The 14,513-nt window shown below is 32.8% G+C and overlaps 1 pseudogene; it reads right to left on the reverse strand.

The window, feature by feature from the left end:
* Positions 1-1,091: 1,091 nt before the first annotated feature.
* LOC142607055 (GDSL esterase/lipase At1g06990-like) lies at positions 1,092-11,527 on the reverse strand (annotated as a pseudogene).
* Between the last annotated feature and the right edge of the window lie 2,986 nt (positions 11,528-14,513).

The raw sequence follows: 14,513 nt of genomic DNA on the forward strand, positions 1-14,513 counted from the left end.
TGTGATGCATAAATGACCACTTTCTGTTGTGTATAAACTCTAATATGCGATTGAAAAGATTAAAGTTTCCTATTTTATTAAAAATATAGCAATCTTATGGATATAATCAATCCCTACAAAACTTTTGAAATGTATAGTTGACTCCTAATATTTCACCCCGATTACAATATGCTACCAATAGTTTGTATTGATATTAGAATAATGCTAAGGACACATAATTTGACATAATTTTATACCACAACTTGTCACGTGATGAGTTGTGATAGGAAAAATGTATCTCCACATGTTCAACTAGTATCACACTTTAACCAATCTCAACTTATTACGTTATGAGTTGTGGCACAAAATTATATCTAAATATGTGTCCTTACTCCTTGGCATTTCTCACCGGTAATGAGACTGATGAAAACTATAAGAAAGTGCAGGACATATGACATTTGGAGCCACTGAACTAGCTGGCTAGACTCTGCTATTTAAAATTAAAAGACAAAATTAATCCTCCACCAATATGTCCTAACCAACCAAACAGACTCCACTAGATTTTTTTGGTTACCAAACAAAATTCAATACTCCAAATCGAAAAAAAGAAAAGAAATAAAGCCTATTATTGAGAGAAATTAAACAAAAATATTTTCTTTGAGACAGTGAAGCCATCTAAGGTCTCAACTAACTGATGGAACACAAAGGCCACAAGTCTGCTGAGAAATATGTCAATTTTTGATTTTTTTCACATCAAAATTAATTTGGGATGACAATTAGTTGTGAGTTGGATCCAGAGTAACGGTAAGATGAAATCATGTGAAAGAAGAGTAAAAAAAGAGAGAGAAGAAATGTTGGACAAATTGCAACAATAAACTGAGAAATTAAACAGCTAAAAAGTTAAGAAGAAAAATTAATTTGCATGTGACATGGCACAACAAATTGTTAGTGACATGATAGCAGCAAAACTAAATACAAAGCCTCTATTGTTTATACTTAATAATTTAATAGTTACAACAACATATATAAAAAGAAAAGATTTGAACTTAGATTGAAACAAATTATATCACTAAATTATAAAACTCTAATTATCTTGAGAAGCCGCTGTATTCCTATAACAACTTAGGAATGTCTTGTTTTACAATGTTTTTAGAAATGTAGTGATGGGTCGCTAGGATGGATGCTATAAAAAAATAAGTATTGTGAATCCCTCTCACAGGTTGGAGTCATTAAATTACAAAAGGGAGCCTCCACGTACCCGGTACCATAGCACCCTTTCGAAGTTTCAACAAAGCCTGTTGGGCAACACACTCTATATTATAAGTTGTCTGTATGAAATACTCAAACAAAATAGCTATATCTATAAGTTTGCTCTCATGAGAAAAAGGCCATGCACTATAGCACCTCTATCCGTAAAATTTTGAATTACTAGTTGTTGGTGCAAACACAATGATAATAGAAATAACACAAAGAGAAACTGAATAATACTTCTTAATTTTATTAATTTAAAGAGAGAAATTACACAACACTATTTGACTGAGGTGCGACACTCGTTCTCTTTAAAGAGATTCAAGCTTTTGGTTGGCTAAACTTTGTAACCGGTGCAGACCTTCTCTGACTTGTCTCCCCTAAAATATAATAGTTTAACAAGTGTCGTATGACTAGAACAACCTCTGCACAAAGTGTTCAAGCCTAAAGCTCCACTAAAAAGAACACACTTCCTTGCCAAGAACCTCTCTATTTTTTTTATAGTGTATTTTTTTTTTCCAGTAACATGGATTGGGTCTGAATGAGTCTATTTATAGGCTCAATGGGCCTTACGAAATTATTATCCAAATAAATCTAATTATTTTGGTCCATTATTTTGATGTAGTGGGTGTTACAAGATTAATTGCTGGATATTAATCTGATGGGTTGGAGTTACACAATTAATGATGAGATAACGAGTTTCTGAAGAATGAAAATGCCCAAACAGATAGTTCATTAAGTGGGTTAATGACTTTTTATTTTCCATAATAAAAATGGAGTATTAATTCGGGCCATTTACTCACCAACATATATGGTCATTATTTTGAATGGGCTGTTAAGTAGGAGGATCCAAGATACTGATTCATTTCCATTTTTGATACTTCCACCATTCACCTTCCCTTTGCGTACGCATCTAGCCCAATATCTGAGACAATTCATGTTAGTCCATTAATCACCACAATTAAAAAGAATAAAATAGTCTTTCTCATTTTCAATGTGGAATTAAACATTTTCACTAACTCCTCATTTTTCATATTCACTCCCACATCTTTACATTTATGTTGTAACATTTATTCATTTTAATTATTTAATATTAAAATGCTTCAACAATCCCCCACTCATTTTAATATTAAGTTTTAGTTGAAGAGAGATTACCAGGCAAAGACAGGTCACTATGCATCATGAAGGTGTGCTTTGCATTGAACATTCACTTAGTAAAACAACGATCTCAACTCCAGAGTCATAGTAGTATTCGACTTGAACTAAGACTGCTTTAGCGAAATTAAGCGTCACTGCTTACACATAACAACCCAGGTGTTGATGTGAGCTTTTATAGCTAGCACTTTACGGTAGTGTGTTGATCCCAGTTTCATAAGTGTATTTGAGATTAAGTCCAAATCTCGGAGTGGCCCCCCCCTCCCCACACTCACATAGGTGAAATTTTGTCAAGAATGCTCCTGTAATTCCGACACCCACTCATACGAGTTACAAATTTCATTTAGAGACTTTTACTCAACCTCTCCACATTACAAGATAAATACACTTACATCATAGGGATTGTTGGGAAATTTAGACCCCGGTTGATAGATTTAACAAGTTTTAAACCCAAGTTGTTAATTAGGTTTATTATGTATAAAACTTGTTGAAACAAACAAATATCAATATCATGTCAAAATCATATGTAGGGGAAAAGTAAAAAAGACAAGATATAATGATCTAGGAAAACCAATAAAACAAACTAGTTTCACAATAAAAAACCTGGGGGAAAACCTTCCCGAAAAGCAATCCATTATAGTAAAGAGAAATTTCAGATCTAGTACAAAACCTTTGCCCCTAGACTCTACAATCCCCGTAGTTGAATTTACAGCAGAAACCTTCTACCGCTTCAGAACCTCTGAACTCTTTAATATATCAACGTCACCCTTTTGATGCATGAATCCCAGTACGTGACTAACCAATTACGCGGATCCCAGTACGCTACTTAATTCACCAACTTGAAGAAGATGTTGGCTGCAAAGTTCTTCACTTCATCAACAATGAAGATCAAGAAGCACTTGGTTACAAAACCCTAAAGTGCAAAGACGCAGTAGCTTCTTTCAAAGAGAATAAGGCTTCGGTTACCTTTTGCATATGTTTTCCTTGTATTCTCTTATGTGACAGCCTTTAAAATAAGCTTTATATCTGTCTAGGGTTGTAAGAAAAGAAACCCTACACAAATACATAAGCATGAGCCGAAAATCAGATCTGAAAATTTTGATTGCCGTAACCTTGATAGATACCTCGATAGATAGTATTTGTTGAGCATTATTAAACCTTGATAGATAGCTATTTGTCGAGCATGTGTCGAGCTATCTGTCTACAGGTGTCGAGCTATCTGTCTAGTTTTAGTGAATAACTTTTCTTCACTTGTTTCTTGGTCCAATCTTCATGGTTTTAATACTAGACTTGAACAACATGTTCTTTGAAGTATTAAACACATCCTAGATCTACCCAAATATAAGTAAAGTGCGTTTATAAGTAAAGTGCGTTTTGTCAAAGGATTAGCCAATTACATAAAATAATGACATATGTTCTTAACAAGTGAACCACATATGTCCTAATAGGGATGAACAATTTAAAAAATTATTTACAAAATAAATAATTAAAAAAATAAATAGTGAATTTCTTACCACCATCGTGTGATTCGTTTTTCCCATTGAACCTAATTCTCAGGATCTCTGGTCCTTGAGTTGGGTATTCTCATACATGGCTCATGATTCTATGGACTTTAGTCCCATCCTCCTCGATGTGTTCTAGACCCTATCTTTTGCCAAGGCCTTGGTAAATGAATCTGCAAGATTATCATTAGATTTAATATAATCCGTAGTTATGATGTCACCACTTAAATAAGATCATACGGTACTATGCTTTCTTCTTATAGGTCTAGATTTACCATTGTAGTAACGGTTTTTAACTCTACCAATTGTGGCAGTGTTATCACAATGAATTAATATAGGTGGAATTGACTTTTTCCAAAGTGGAATTTCATATAATAAATCTCTAAGCCAATTTACCTCTTCACTAGCTGAAACTAATGTTATTAATTCAGTTTCCATTGTTGAATTAACAATTATTGTTTGCTTTTTAGATATCCAACAAATAACACCACTACCTAAGGTAAAAATATAACCAGTGGTAGAGGGAGAATCACCTGACAAAGTATTCCAATCGACATCACTAAAAGCTTTAATCACAACAAGGTACTTTTTATAAAATAATCCATAGTTTTTGGTACCAATTAAATATCTCATGACTCGCTCAATAGCTAGCCAATGATCTTTACTAGACTTGCTAGTAAATTTGCTAAGCACTCCTATTGCATATGCAATGTCAAGTTTAGTACAATCAGTAAGATAACACAAACTACCAATGATACTAGCATAATCGTTTTGATTAAAAATCTCATCATCATTATTCACAGGAAATAAATGAACACTAGAATCAAAAGGAGTAGTTACACTTTTGTGATCATGAAAATTATATTTTCTCAATATTTTCTCAACATAATGTGATTGATCAAGAAATATTCCATCACATGTTTTTGTAAATTTTCATGCCCAAAATAAAATTAGCCTCACCAAGATCTTTCATATCAAAATGACTTTTAAGCATATTTTTTACCTCATTTATAACATGCATATTTGAGCCAAAAATCAACATATCATACATATAGAGGCTAATAATAACATATAAATTATTCCACGATTCAGAATAAATTTTATCACATTCATTTGATTTATATCCATTCTCAATCATGTAGAAATCAAACTTTTCATGCCACTACTTAGGTGCTTGTTTTAAGCCATATAGGGATTTAGTTAGCTTACATACCTTGCTTTCTTGTCTAGGCTCTACAAAGCCTTCGGGTTGGTCCATATAAATCTCTTCCTCTAGGTCCCATTTAGAAAAGCAGTTTTTACATCCATTTGATGAATTTTCAAATAAAAAATTGCAATAATAGCAATTAACAATCTAATAGATGTAATTCTTGTTATCGGAGAAAAAGTATCAAAGAAATCAAGATCAGCTTTTTGTTTAAAGCCTTTCGCAACAAGTCCAGCTTTAAACTTATCCATTGATCCATCTAGTTTCAATTTTTTTCTAAGGACCCATTTACAACCTATGGTCTTACAACCTGATGAAAGATCTACTAATTTCCAAATTCTATTAGAAATTAGAGATTCCATCTCATCATTTACAGTCTCTTTCCAAAATATAGCATCGGGTGATGTTAAAGCATCTTTTAAATTTTGGGAATTTTCCTCAATGTTAAAAAACATAATAATCATGACCAACATCCTTTTCAACTCTAGCTCTTTTACTCCTTCTAGGTTCCATTTCAAAATTTCTTGATTTTGTAGAAGTGAAGTAGAAGAACTAGGTTGTGACAAAATATTTTCTTCACCCCCACTATTTTTCAATTTAAAATTAAATTTTTCTTCATGAAAAATTGAATCACCATATTCAAAAATTATTTTGTTCTCCAGATCAAAAAATCTATAGGCTGCACTATTAATCGCATAACCAAGAAAAGTATAGGTAATAGCTCTTATACCTAATTTAAGTATTTTAGGGTCAGTAAGCCTTACATAAGCAAGACAACCTCATACTCTCAAATATTCCAAATTTGGCTTATGTCCTTTCCATATCTCAAAAGCTGTGGTATGTGACTTTTTATGTGGCACCCTATTCAAAACATGAAGTGCAGTTAAAATAGCTTCACCCCAAAAATGTAAAGGTGCACCAGATTCAATTAACATGGCATTTGTTAACTCAATTAAAGTTCTATATTTTCTTTCAGCCACACCATTAAAAGCAAGTGAATATGGTGCAGTAGTTTCATGGATAGTTTCCAAAGACTGAACAAATGAGTTGAATGCACTTGATTCATATTCACGGCCTCTATCACTTCTTATTCTTTTTATTTTTCTACCGAATTGATTTTCAACTTCTTTTAAAAAATCTTGAAATTTTTCAAAAGCATCACTTTTATTTTTCAACAAATAAATAGTTGTATATTTTGAGAAATCATCAATAAAAGTAATAATATATCTATTTCCTCCACGAGTTAAAATTCCCTCAAATTCACATAAATCGGAGTGAATTAACTCAAGCAATTCGGTATTTCTTACAACACTTTTATGAGGTTTTTTTGTAATCTTAGCTTGATTACAAGTTTCACATTTTTCAAAATCTTTTGACAGTCTTAGAATTAATCCTAGATTACTCTTGATTTGTTACAGCCCAGCCCAATAGAAAAAAAAAATGGATCAGATTCTTAAGGAGCCACACTTGTGACCCCACTTACCACCACATATTCTCTCAAAATATCTCCCTCTCTACCTCTTTGGCCGGTCAAAGTAAGTGTCCCTCTACACTTTCTTTTCTTTTCATTTTCCTCACAAACACTCACACTCCCGTATTCTCCCGCTGGTACCACTCCTCACCTCTTCCACCACCATTTTTCCCGCAAGATCACCGGAAAACTCTATAGGAAAAAGGTAAAGCTCACTCACCTCTACTATTTGAAGCAAAAATTTCTAATATTTTTGTGGGTTTATATGCTTTTGCTTGAGGTTATGGTTATCTACGCTTTAATAATTTTACCTATGTGATTTATGAGCATTAGAAGTGATATTTATGTGTTTCTATGTATGAGTTTTGGTCTTGGTGGATGTATTTGATGAGTGAGTTTATGATTTTTGCAATGGTGGTTAGCTAAGTGGTGAAGATTTGGGACTTTTGGCTTTCTAATGTGATATAGATGATGAATCTAATTTTTATTGTGTATTTGGAGCTAGTGGAGGATTTACATTTGGGGTTTGTAATGGTGGGTATTGTTATATATGTTGTTGTTTTATGGGTCTCTTGAAAATGACATGTATATTGAGGAAGAAATTCATAAAGTGTTAGGGTCTCTTATGGTAAAGGTGAAGCTTTGAATGACATGATTATAAATTGGAGTCTAAGCCTTTTAAATGAAATTGTAGAGAAACTTTGAAAGTGAAATACATTATTTGTGAGGTTAAGTACTTAGGCTTTCCTAATTAATTTCTTATCTAGCGATTTATAATTCGTAGCTAAATACAATGTCAATCCTTATGCTTATTGTGATAGGGTTGTTTGGTAATGTTTAGGTCTTAGCTAATCTCCTTTGGGGCTTGGAGGATTAGGCTTTTGGCGGGTTGCGAGGTAAGTAGCTTTTAATGGGATTTTTGAAAAATAACCATGTTTCATAAATGTTTTTTTGTGGGTCAAACACATTTTGAAAAATTATATATTGATATATTGAAAAATAACCATGTTTCATATATGTTTTCTTAAAAGTGTGGTGTTGGGACACTATTATATATGACTATTTATGAAAAGTGCATCATATTTGGTAATGCAAATGGGGAAATGCATGATTTGTTAGCTTGGAAAAGATAAGCATCTTTTATAAAATTCTTGGGAATGAATTTTATAAATTTATTGCATTATTTGCAAATTCTAAAGATGCTTTATCTTAACTTGTATTATTTGGAAAATTTATGCAAAATACTTATGACAAGAAATTGTTTTGAGGGCCTTGAGAATATTATGGATATTTGGTTATTGAAATATTTTATGAAACTACTTGGAAGTATACTGTATATTTCAAATACATTAACTTGTGAGCTTTTAATGTGGATTTGTCATTGTGCCATGATATTAGTGATAACCCTGTCTGTGTGATGACCTCGTCATGTGATTTTGGGTGAGGTTTCTGGTTTTGAAATGGTATTGGATATACTTATGGCTCATATTGACTAATATGTAGTTTCATAGTTACTTTGGGAAGCTCGGTGCTACAATATATCTATCATTCTTGTCATGATATTAAGGATATTTAATTTGCAGAATTCAAATGGAAATTCTCAATTTATAGCATGTTTGTAAAATGCTCATTATCATGAACTTGCATTTCCCCCACCCCCATTAATTATGCTACTTACTGGGCCCTGTCTCATTTCATTATTTTACAAACTTTTTTAGAGTAGGCAACTATCGTTTTGAAACAGTTTTTTGGTGGCTAGCAGTAGTTAGACTAACTGCTGATGGAGGCCGACTTTTGTGATGGAGATAAATGATGATGTATAACTTAGAGTAGGCTTGACCCAATTCTTTTGTATCTAATAGTGGTTATGCCTTTGTTTCCACTAATGTGACAAGTTGATGATATATAATTGTTTATTTAGATTTCCATTCTTTTGTGACCAATGGTTATTGTATTCATTGCATAGAGTTCTGACTTACTTTTGGAGTATATTTAATGGAATTATTTTGATAATTCTTGATGTTGGTACTTGATATGATTTTATTTGGATTGAATTGTCAAAAGGAACAAAATCTACAGGTATCGTTGAGATGTCTTTCTCATGCTTTGGACCCTTTCGGGTTTGGGGCGTGACATGATTCCCACATATCTACTATTTATATGACACATACAAGCATGCCAAAAATTAATAGAAGAAAGCATATAAACTGAACTAGTAGATGCTTTATTAGATTCCGTAGTTTGCTTGAAGCCAGCCTTATTAAGCAAAAAACTTGACATCAAATTCTTCCTTATGGACGGAGTGTAAAGTACATCTTTCAATGTTAGCACACGTCTAGAAGTGAATTTCAAATCAACCTCACCACTCTCAAGAACCTTGGTTTTGCTAGAGTCACCAAACATAACGGTTTCTTCTTCTTCAAAAGGAGTGTACAACTTGAAGCAATTTTTGTCATAGCAAACGTGCCTATTGGCACCAGAATCTGCCCACCACCTTTCAACATATTGCACCATATTGATTTATGTAATCATAGCCACTAAAGGCTCTTCGGTTACGTTAGCCTGTGGGACAGATTCACATTTCTGAAATTTGCAAAATCGAGCAATATGCCCACTTTTGCCACAAACAAAACAGGATCTATTAAATTGATCTTGCGAAGGAGGTTCTTGGTTCTTATTGTAATTTTTATTCGGGTTTCCCCTTCCTTAAGGTCTATTATTATTTTTAAAGGCTCTTTTTTTAGGCTTCAATTGATCATTTATAGAAAAATGATTTTTGGACATATTATTATTGGCTGAAATAAGGTTTATCTTTGTGGTGGAATTACCATTGCTCTCTTGTGTCATGAGTGCATCTTGTCCTCTAGCCTCCTCCTCCATACAGATGTGTGTGATCAAAGTCACCAAGGATGTCTCCTTTTGTTTGTGCCGCAAAGTCTTTTGGAACTCCCTCCAAGGTTGTGGTAGTTTATCAATTATGCTAGCTACCACCAAATTGTCTCCAATCTTTATGCCTTCGGATCTCAATTCTGCCACAATCATTTGGAAGTCTTGTGCTTGATCCACCACCAATTTTTCATCCTCCATTTGGTAACGGAAAAATCTATTAGCAACATACTTCTTTGCACCAACCTCCTCGGTATCATACTTGCTTTGTAAAACTTTCCAAATATTCTTAGCAGAATTATAAGTTGTATCATAATAATCATTTCGATGTCTCCTTTTGTTTGTGCCGCAAAATCTTTTGGAACTCCCTCCAAGATTGTGGTAGTTTATCAATTATGCTAGCTACCACCAAATTGTCTCCAATCTTTATGCCTTTAGATCTCAATTCTGCCACAATCATTTGGAAGTCTTGTCTTGATCCACCATCAATTTTCCATCAAACATTTGGAAACGGAAAAATCTATTAGCAGCATACTTCTTTGCACCAGCCTCCTCGGTATCATATTTGCTTTGTAAAGCTTTCCTAATTTTCTTAGCAGAATTATAAATTGTATCATAATAATTATAGAAATGATCGGCAAGACAATTCAAAAGATAAAAACGACAGTTATATTCATCTTTTGTATATTTATCTATTTTTTCTTGATGGAGACTATATTCTTCCTCACTCATTTAATCGGTAGAAACCTTTGATGGATTATTGTCAGTGAGTTTAGTGTATTTTTTTTTTTTGGCAGTAACATGGATTTCATGTTAGCCCATTAATCACCACAATTAAAAAGAATTAAATAGTTTCTCTCATTTTCAATGTGGGATTAAATATTTTCGCCAACTCCTCATCTTCCATATTCACTCCCATATCTTTACATTTATGTTGTATCATTTATTCATTTTAATTATTTAATATTAAAATGCTCCAACACCAGTTCTGGGTTGGATCAACTTACCATACTTTTGTGGATTATTGATCATGTTTATCGCCCGCTGATAGATATCTGCATAGGCAAATTTACTCCCTGGAAGAACTACCTGTAATTTGGATAATAAATTCACCAGCTTGTGATTATAACTTTGAGAATCTGCATTTTGATGCTCTATGCATTTTCTATTTGTTGGTATCGGGTACTTCAAGGTTATCTGGATGGGCAAGCAACCAACTGGAGGAAGACCAACTACCATCATTTAACGGCATCCAAGATCAAATAGTTGCTGCAAGTTTACATGCACATGAAAGACGATATAATCAGTATTTTTATATTGGTGGATGATCAACGTTCAACCAAAAGTTAAACTAGTGCATGCATGCACTAGGTTGCTATAAAAAAGCTATTTTCTATGTTAACATAATTGGAATATACCACCGCATACCTTTGGTGTGATGGTTACTCTATAAGTATAAATGTTTGTGGGGTACAGCAAGCAAAAGTTGGGGTTTAAGTCTTTAGAAAAGAGTTTCACACACATATATACTTAGATTAAGTTAGAGTAAAATTTCTATATTGTATAAAAAAAGATCATTGAAACATACTATCTGAAGTATTAATCTATGAAAATGAATCTATATAAACCTTATAGGAAATAAAATCTCCATATTTCAAAGGACATGCCTTGCAGTCATACCATTTTTTCGGATCAAAACATTCCAAATTAGGAAATTTTGAGCTGTCCTTGAAACGAAAAGTTAACGCTCGTTTGTGGGTCATAATTTGACAGATTTGGATCCTAGAAACGAGGAACAGTTTCTTTTATCCCCAACATAGAGGCCAGGAAGTCTGGAACCAGTTTTCCATTAGAAAACCTCCCTGTTTGAATATGTCCTGGAAAGTCTTTGCCATATGGGAGATGGTTGCCCCTAGCACTCGTTCTAAAATAGTTGTTGTTACCAGTATCTACTGTTGAATCACCAAATACGAAAATGGCAGGAAACTTTGGTGAAATTTTGGGCTCTGTGTCATTGCATGCGATGAAGAAGATAATAGAAATATGTACACATATAACAAAGAAGGTAAGGGAAGCCATTGTGAATTAATTTCTTAGAGGATGGTGGAGTGGTATTAATTCTGTGTCGTGAGCTCGGTGATGCTAGTAAGTGTCTAAATATAACTTTCGGTTGAATCATAAAAGAAGGTAACTGAGACCTGGAAGTATTTTATTTATTGTTTTGGGATACTAAACAGCTAATAATATCTAAATTGGTGTTTCATGTCTATTTATTTTAGACGCCTTGGAATTATTTAGACTAAAAGAGTTCCATGATTCCATCCACTACACTTTCGGCACAGACAAGTGTATGAGTTCTACATTAGGAACAATATCTCTATTAATTTAAAGTGAAATAGAGAGATTAAATTATTAACGAGGATGTTAGGTTATAGATTGACTCCGGTTAATTAATTCAATTACCTAAGCTAATTACTTAGATCAAGTTACATGTAAATTGTGAGGCACACACAAATCACCAAAATAAACTAAAGTAGAGTGAAAATTAAATTGACACGGTAATTTGATGACAAATAGAGAAAAACTCTTGCAAGATAAAAGTCCCACCGAGTGATTTTTAGGTGGAAGTATTTTATTTATTGTTTTGGGATACTAAACAGCTAATAATATCTATATTGGTGTTTCACGTCTATTTATTTTAGACGCCTTGGAATAATTTAGATGCCTTGGAATTATTTAGACTAAAAGAGTTCCATCATTCCATCCACTACACTTTCGGCACAGACAAGTGTATGGGTTCTACATTAGGAACAATATCTCTATTAATTTAAAGTAAAATAAAGAGATTAAATTATTAACGAGGATGTTGGGTTATAGATCGACTCCGATTAATTAATTCAATTACCTAAATTGATTAATTAGATCAAGTTACATGTAAATTGTGAAGCACACACAAATCACCAAAATAAACTAAAGTAGAGTGAAAATTAAATTGACACGGTAATTTGATGACAAATAGAGAAAAGCTCTCGCAAGACAAAAGCCCCACCGAGTGATTTTTAGATCACTATTCCCAAGAATCTACTAATAAATAATCAAGTGGTTACAAGTATAAGGAATTTTAACACTACCTTGATCTATCCCAAAATACTAACTTATAGTTGAACTCTCACTCTAATACCCAATTAGACTTGATATTGTAGAGAGTTCTTCCTTTGCATAGATCTCAATATGTGTCTGACTTCCCTGCAACCGATGTTTGTTGATAGATGCAAAGTTCTTCAATTTAAAGCATGTTGAAGATCTGGAAGCATTTGGTTTCAAAATCCTAAGGCGTACAGAAACGCATTAGCTTATCTTAAAATATATGAGTTTTCCAATTTGAGTATTTGTGTCTTTGATGACTTTAAAATAAAATTTTTATATGCTCTAAGAGTTTAGTTTACAAAACCTTAGCAATCCAAGTCATCATGGGCCGAAATTCTGAACTGAGAATTCTGGATTAGCATAGCTCGATAGGTTAAGAGTTGTCAAGCTAGTGTCGAGAATTTTTCATTAAGTCTCGATATATGCTAGTGTCGAGCTTCACTGTGTCAGCTTTCCTTCATTTGTTTTTTGGTTCAATCTTAATGTCTTCAATGATATCACTTGTTTTGACTTATCAATATACTTCTTGGTATCCTAAACACATCTTAGATTTACCCAATTACAAGTAAAATGCATTTGTTAAAGAATATGCCAACACATAACAAATATGACCCTAACAGAGAAGCCTCTCCTTTTGAAATGGATTCATTTTATAATTCATATTTCATTGGCTAATAATATCCAAATTGATGTTTCATCTCTATTTAGATGCCTCAGAAATATATTTAGACTAATTTAGAAAAGTGTGTATATGCACAGGTACAATTAAAAACAAAAAAACACACACGCACACACACACACCATATATATAAGTTTCTACCTAATAAATAACAAATGTTCATAGTCTTATGTAAAAAGTTGATAAATTTTAATTATTTTTAACTAGACAAACAAATCGTACTAGAAAACGTAATCTTTCAAACTCTCTCTTCTAATTTTAGATATATAATTGAATTTCTTGTAATTCATTTATATTAAACTTTTTGTATTTTCCATTAAATTAACTCACTTGATAGAAAAATTTAAAATTTTAGATGGGACACATGACATAAAATTAGACTCCGATTGAATTTTAATTTGGATTTTTTTTTTCCACCGTGGATATCATGAGCACAATAAAAGATGTCAACCGGTTGAGCTTTAAGACTTTTGGCATCATTTGATAAATTAATATATTCTAATAATGAATTTAACTTCACTAGTTTTGTAAATTGTACTAATTAAAATGGTCGAAATCAACTTTTAATGTAATCTTTTCATTAATGTGGTAAATCATAGCATTGTGAAACTCGCTAGAAGATGCCAATAAATTATGCTACTGTGAGTTGTGTGCTGTGTAGGGTGGGTGTATGCTAAAAAAATGTAGAAAAACAAAGTCAATTTCGTGGGATCGGGTGAAGGGTGGGCAACCTAAGTGCTAGCTTCCTAAGACAACCTTATTTTGTGCTTCGAATTCGCGTAATTAGTGATAATATTTAGTAATTATCTCCTAATAAAATTGTATAAGGGTCTGTTTGGATACCGCTTATTACTAAAAACTGAAAACATTGTAGTAAAATAATTTTTAAACGTTCCTCAATTTAAAAAAAAAAATGTGAATAGTGCTGTGGAACTTAGTTTTAAAGTTGTTTTTATTGAAAAAGTACTTGCGGGTTCCGTGAATAGTGTACAAAACTCACACAAAAAATGCAGACTCACATCTGCTTTCTTTTTCAGTGCAATCCAAACATGCACTAAATATGAATTTTTTTTGGTGGATATGGAACCAAAATGCTAATCAACACTAAGGTGCAATATTGTTAAAAGCATGCTTAAAGCTCAAAATCCAAAACCCTAAGACCTGAGCACTTCGATTGACAAAAAAGCTCATTTAATGAAGCATACTGTAGGCATGCTTTTTTTTGGCACTTTTTGAAGG

This window comes from Castanea sativa, chromosome 8, assembly GCF_040712315.1.
Source record: "Castanea sativa cultivar Marrone di Chiusa Pesio chromosome 8, ASM4071231v1".
In the NCBI taxonomy this organism is placed as follows: Eukaryota; Viridiplantae; Streptophyta; class Magnoliopsida; order Fagales; family Fagaceae; genus Castanea; species Castanea sativa.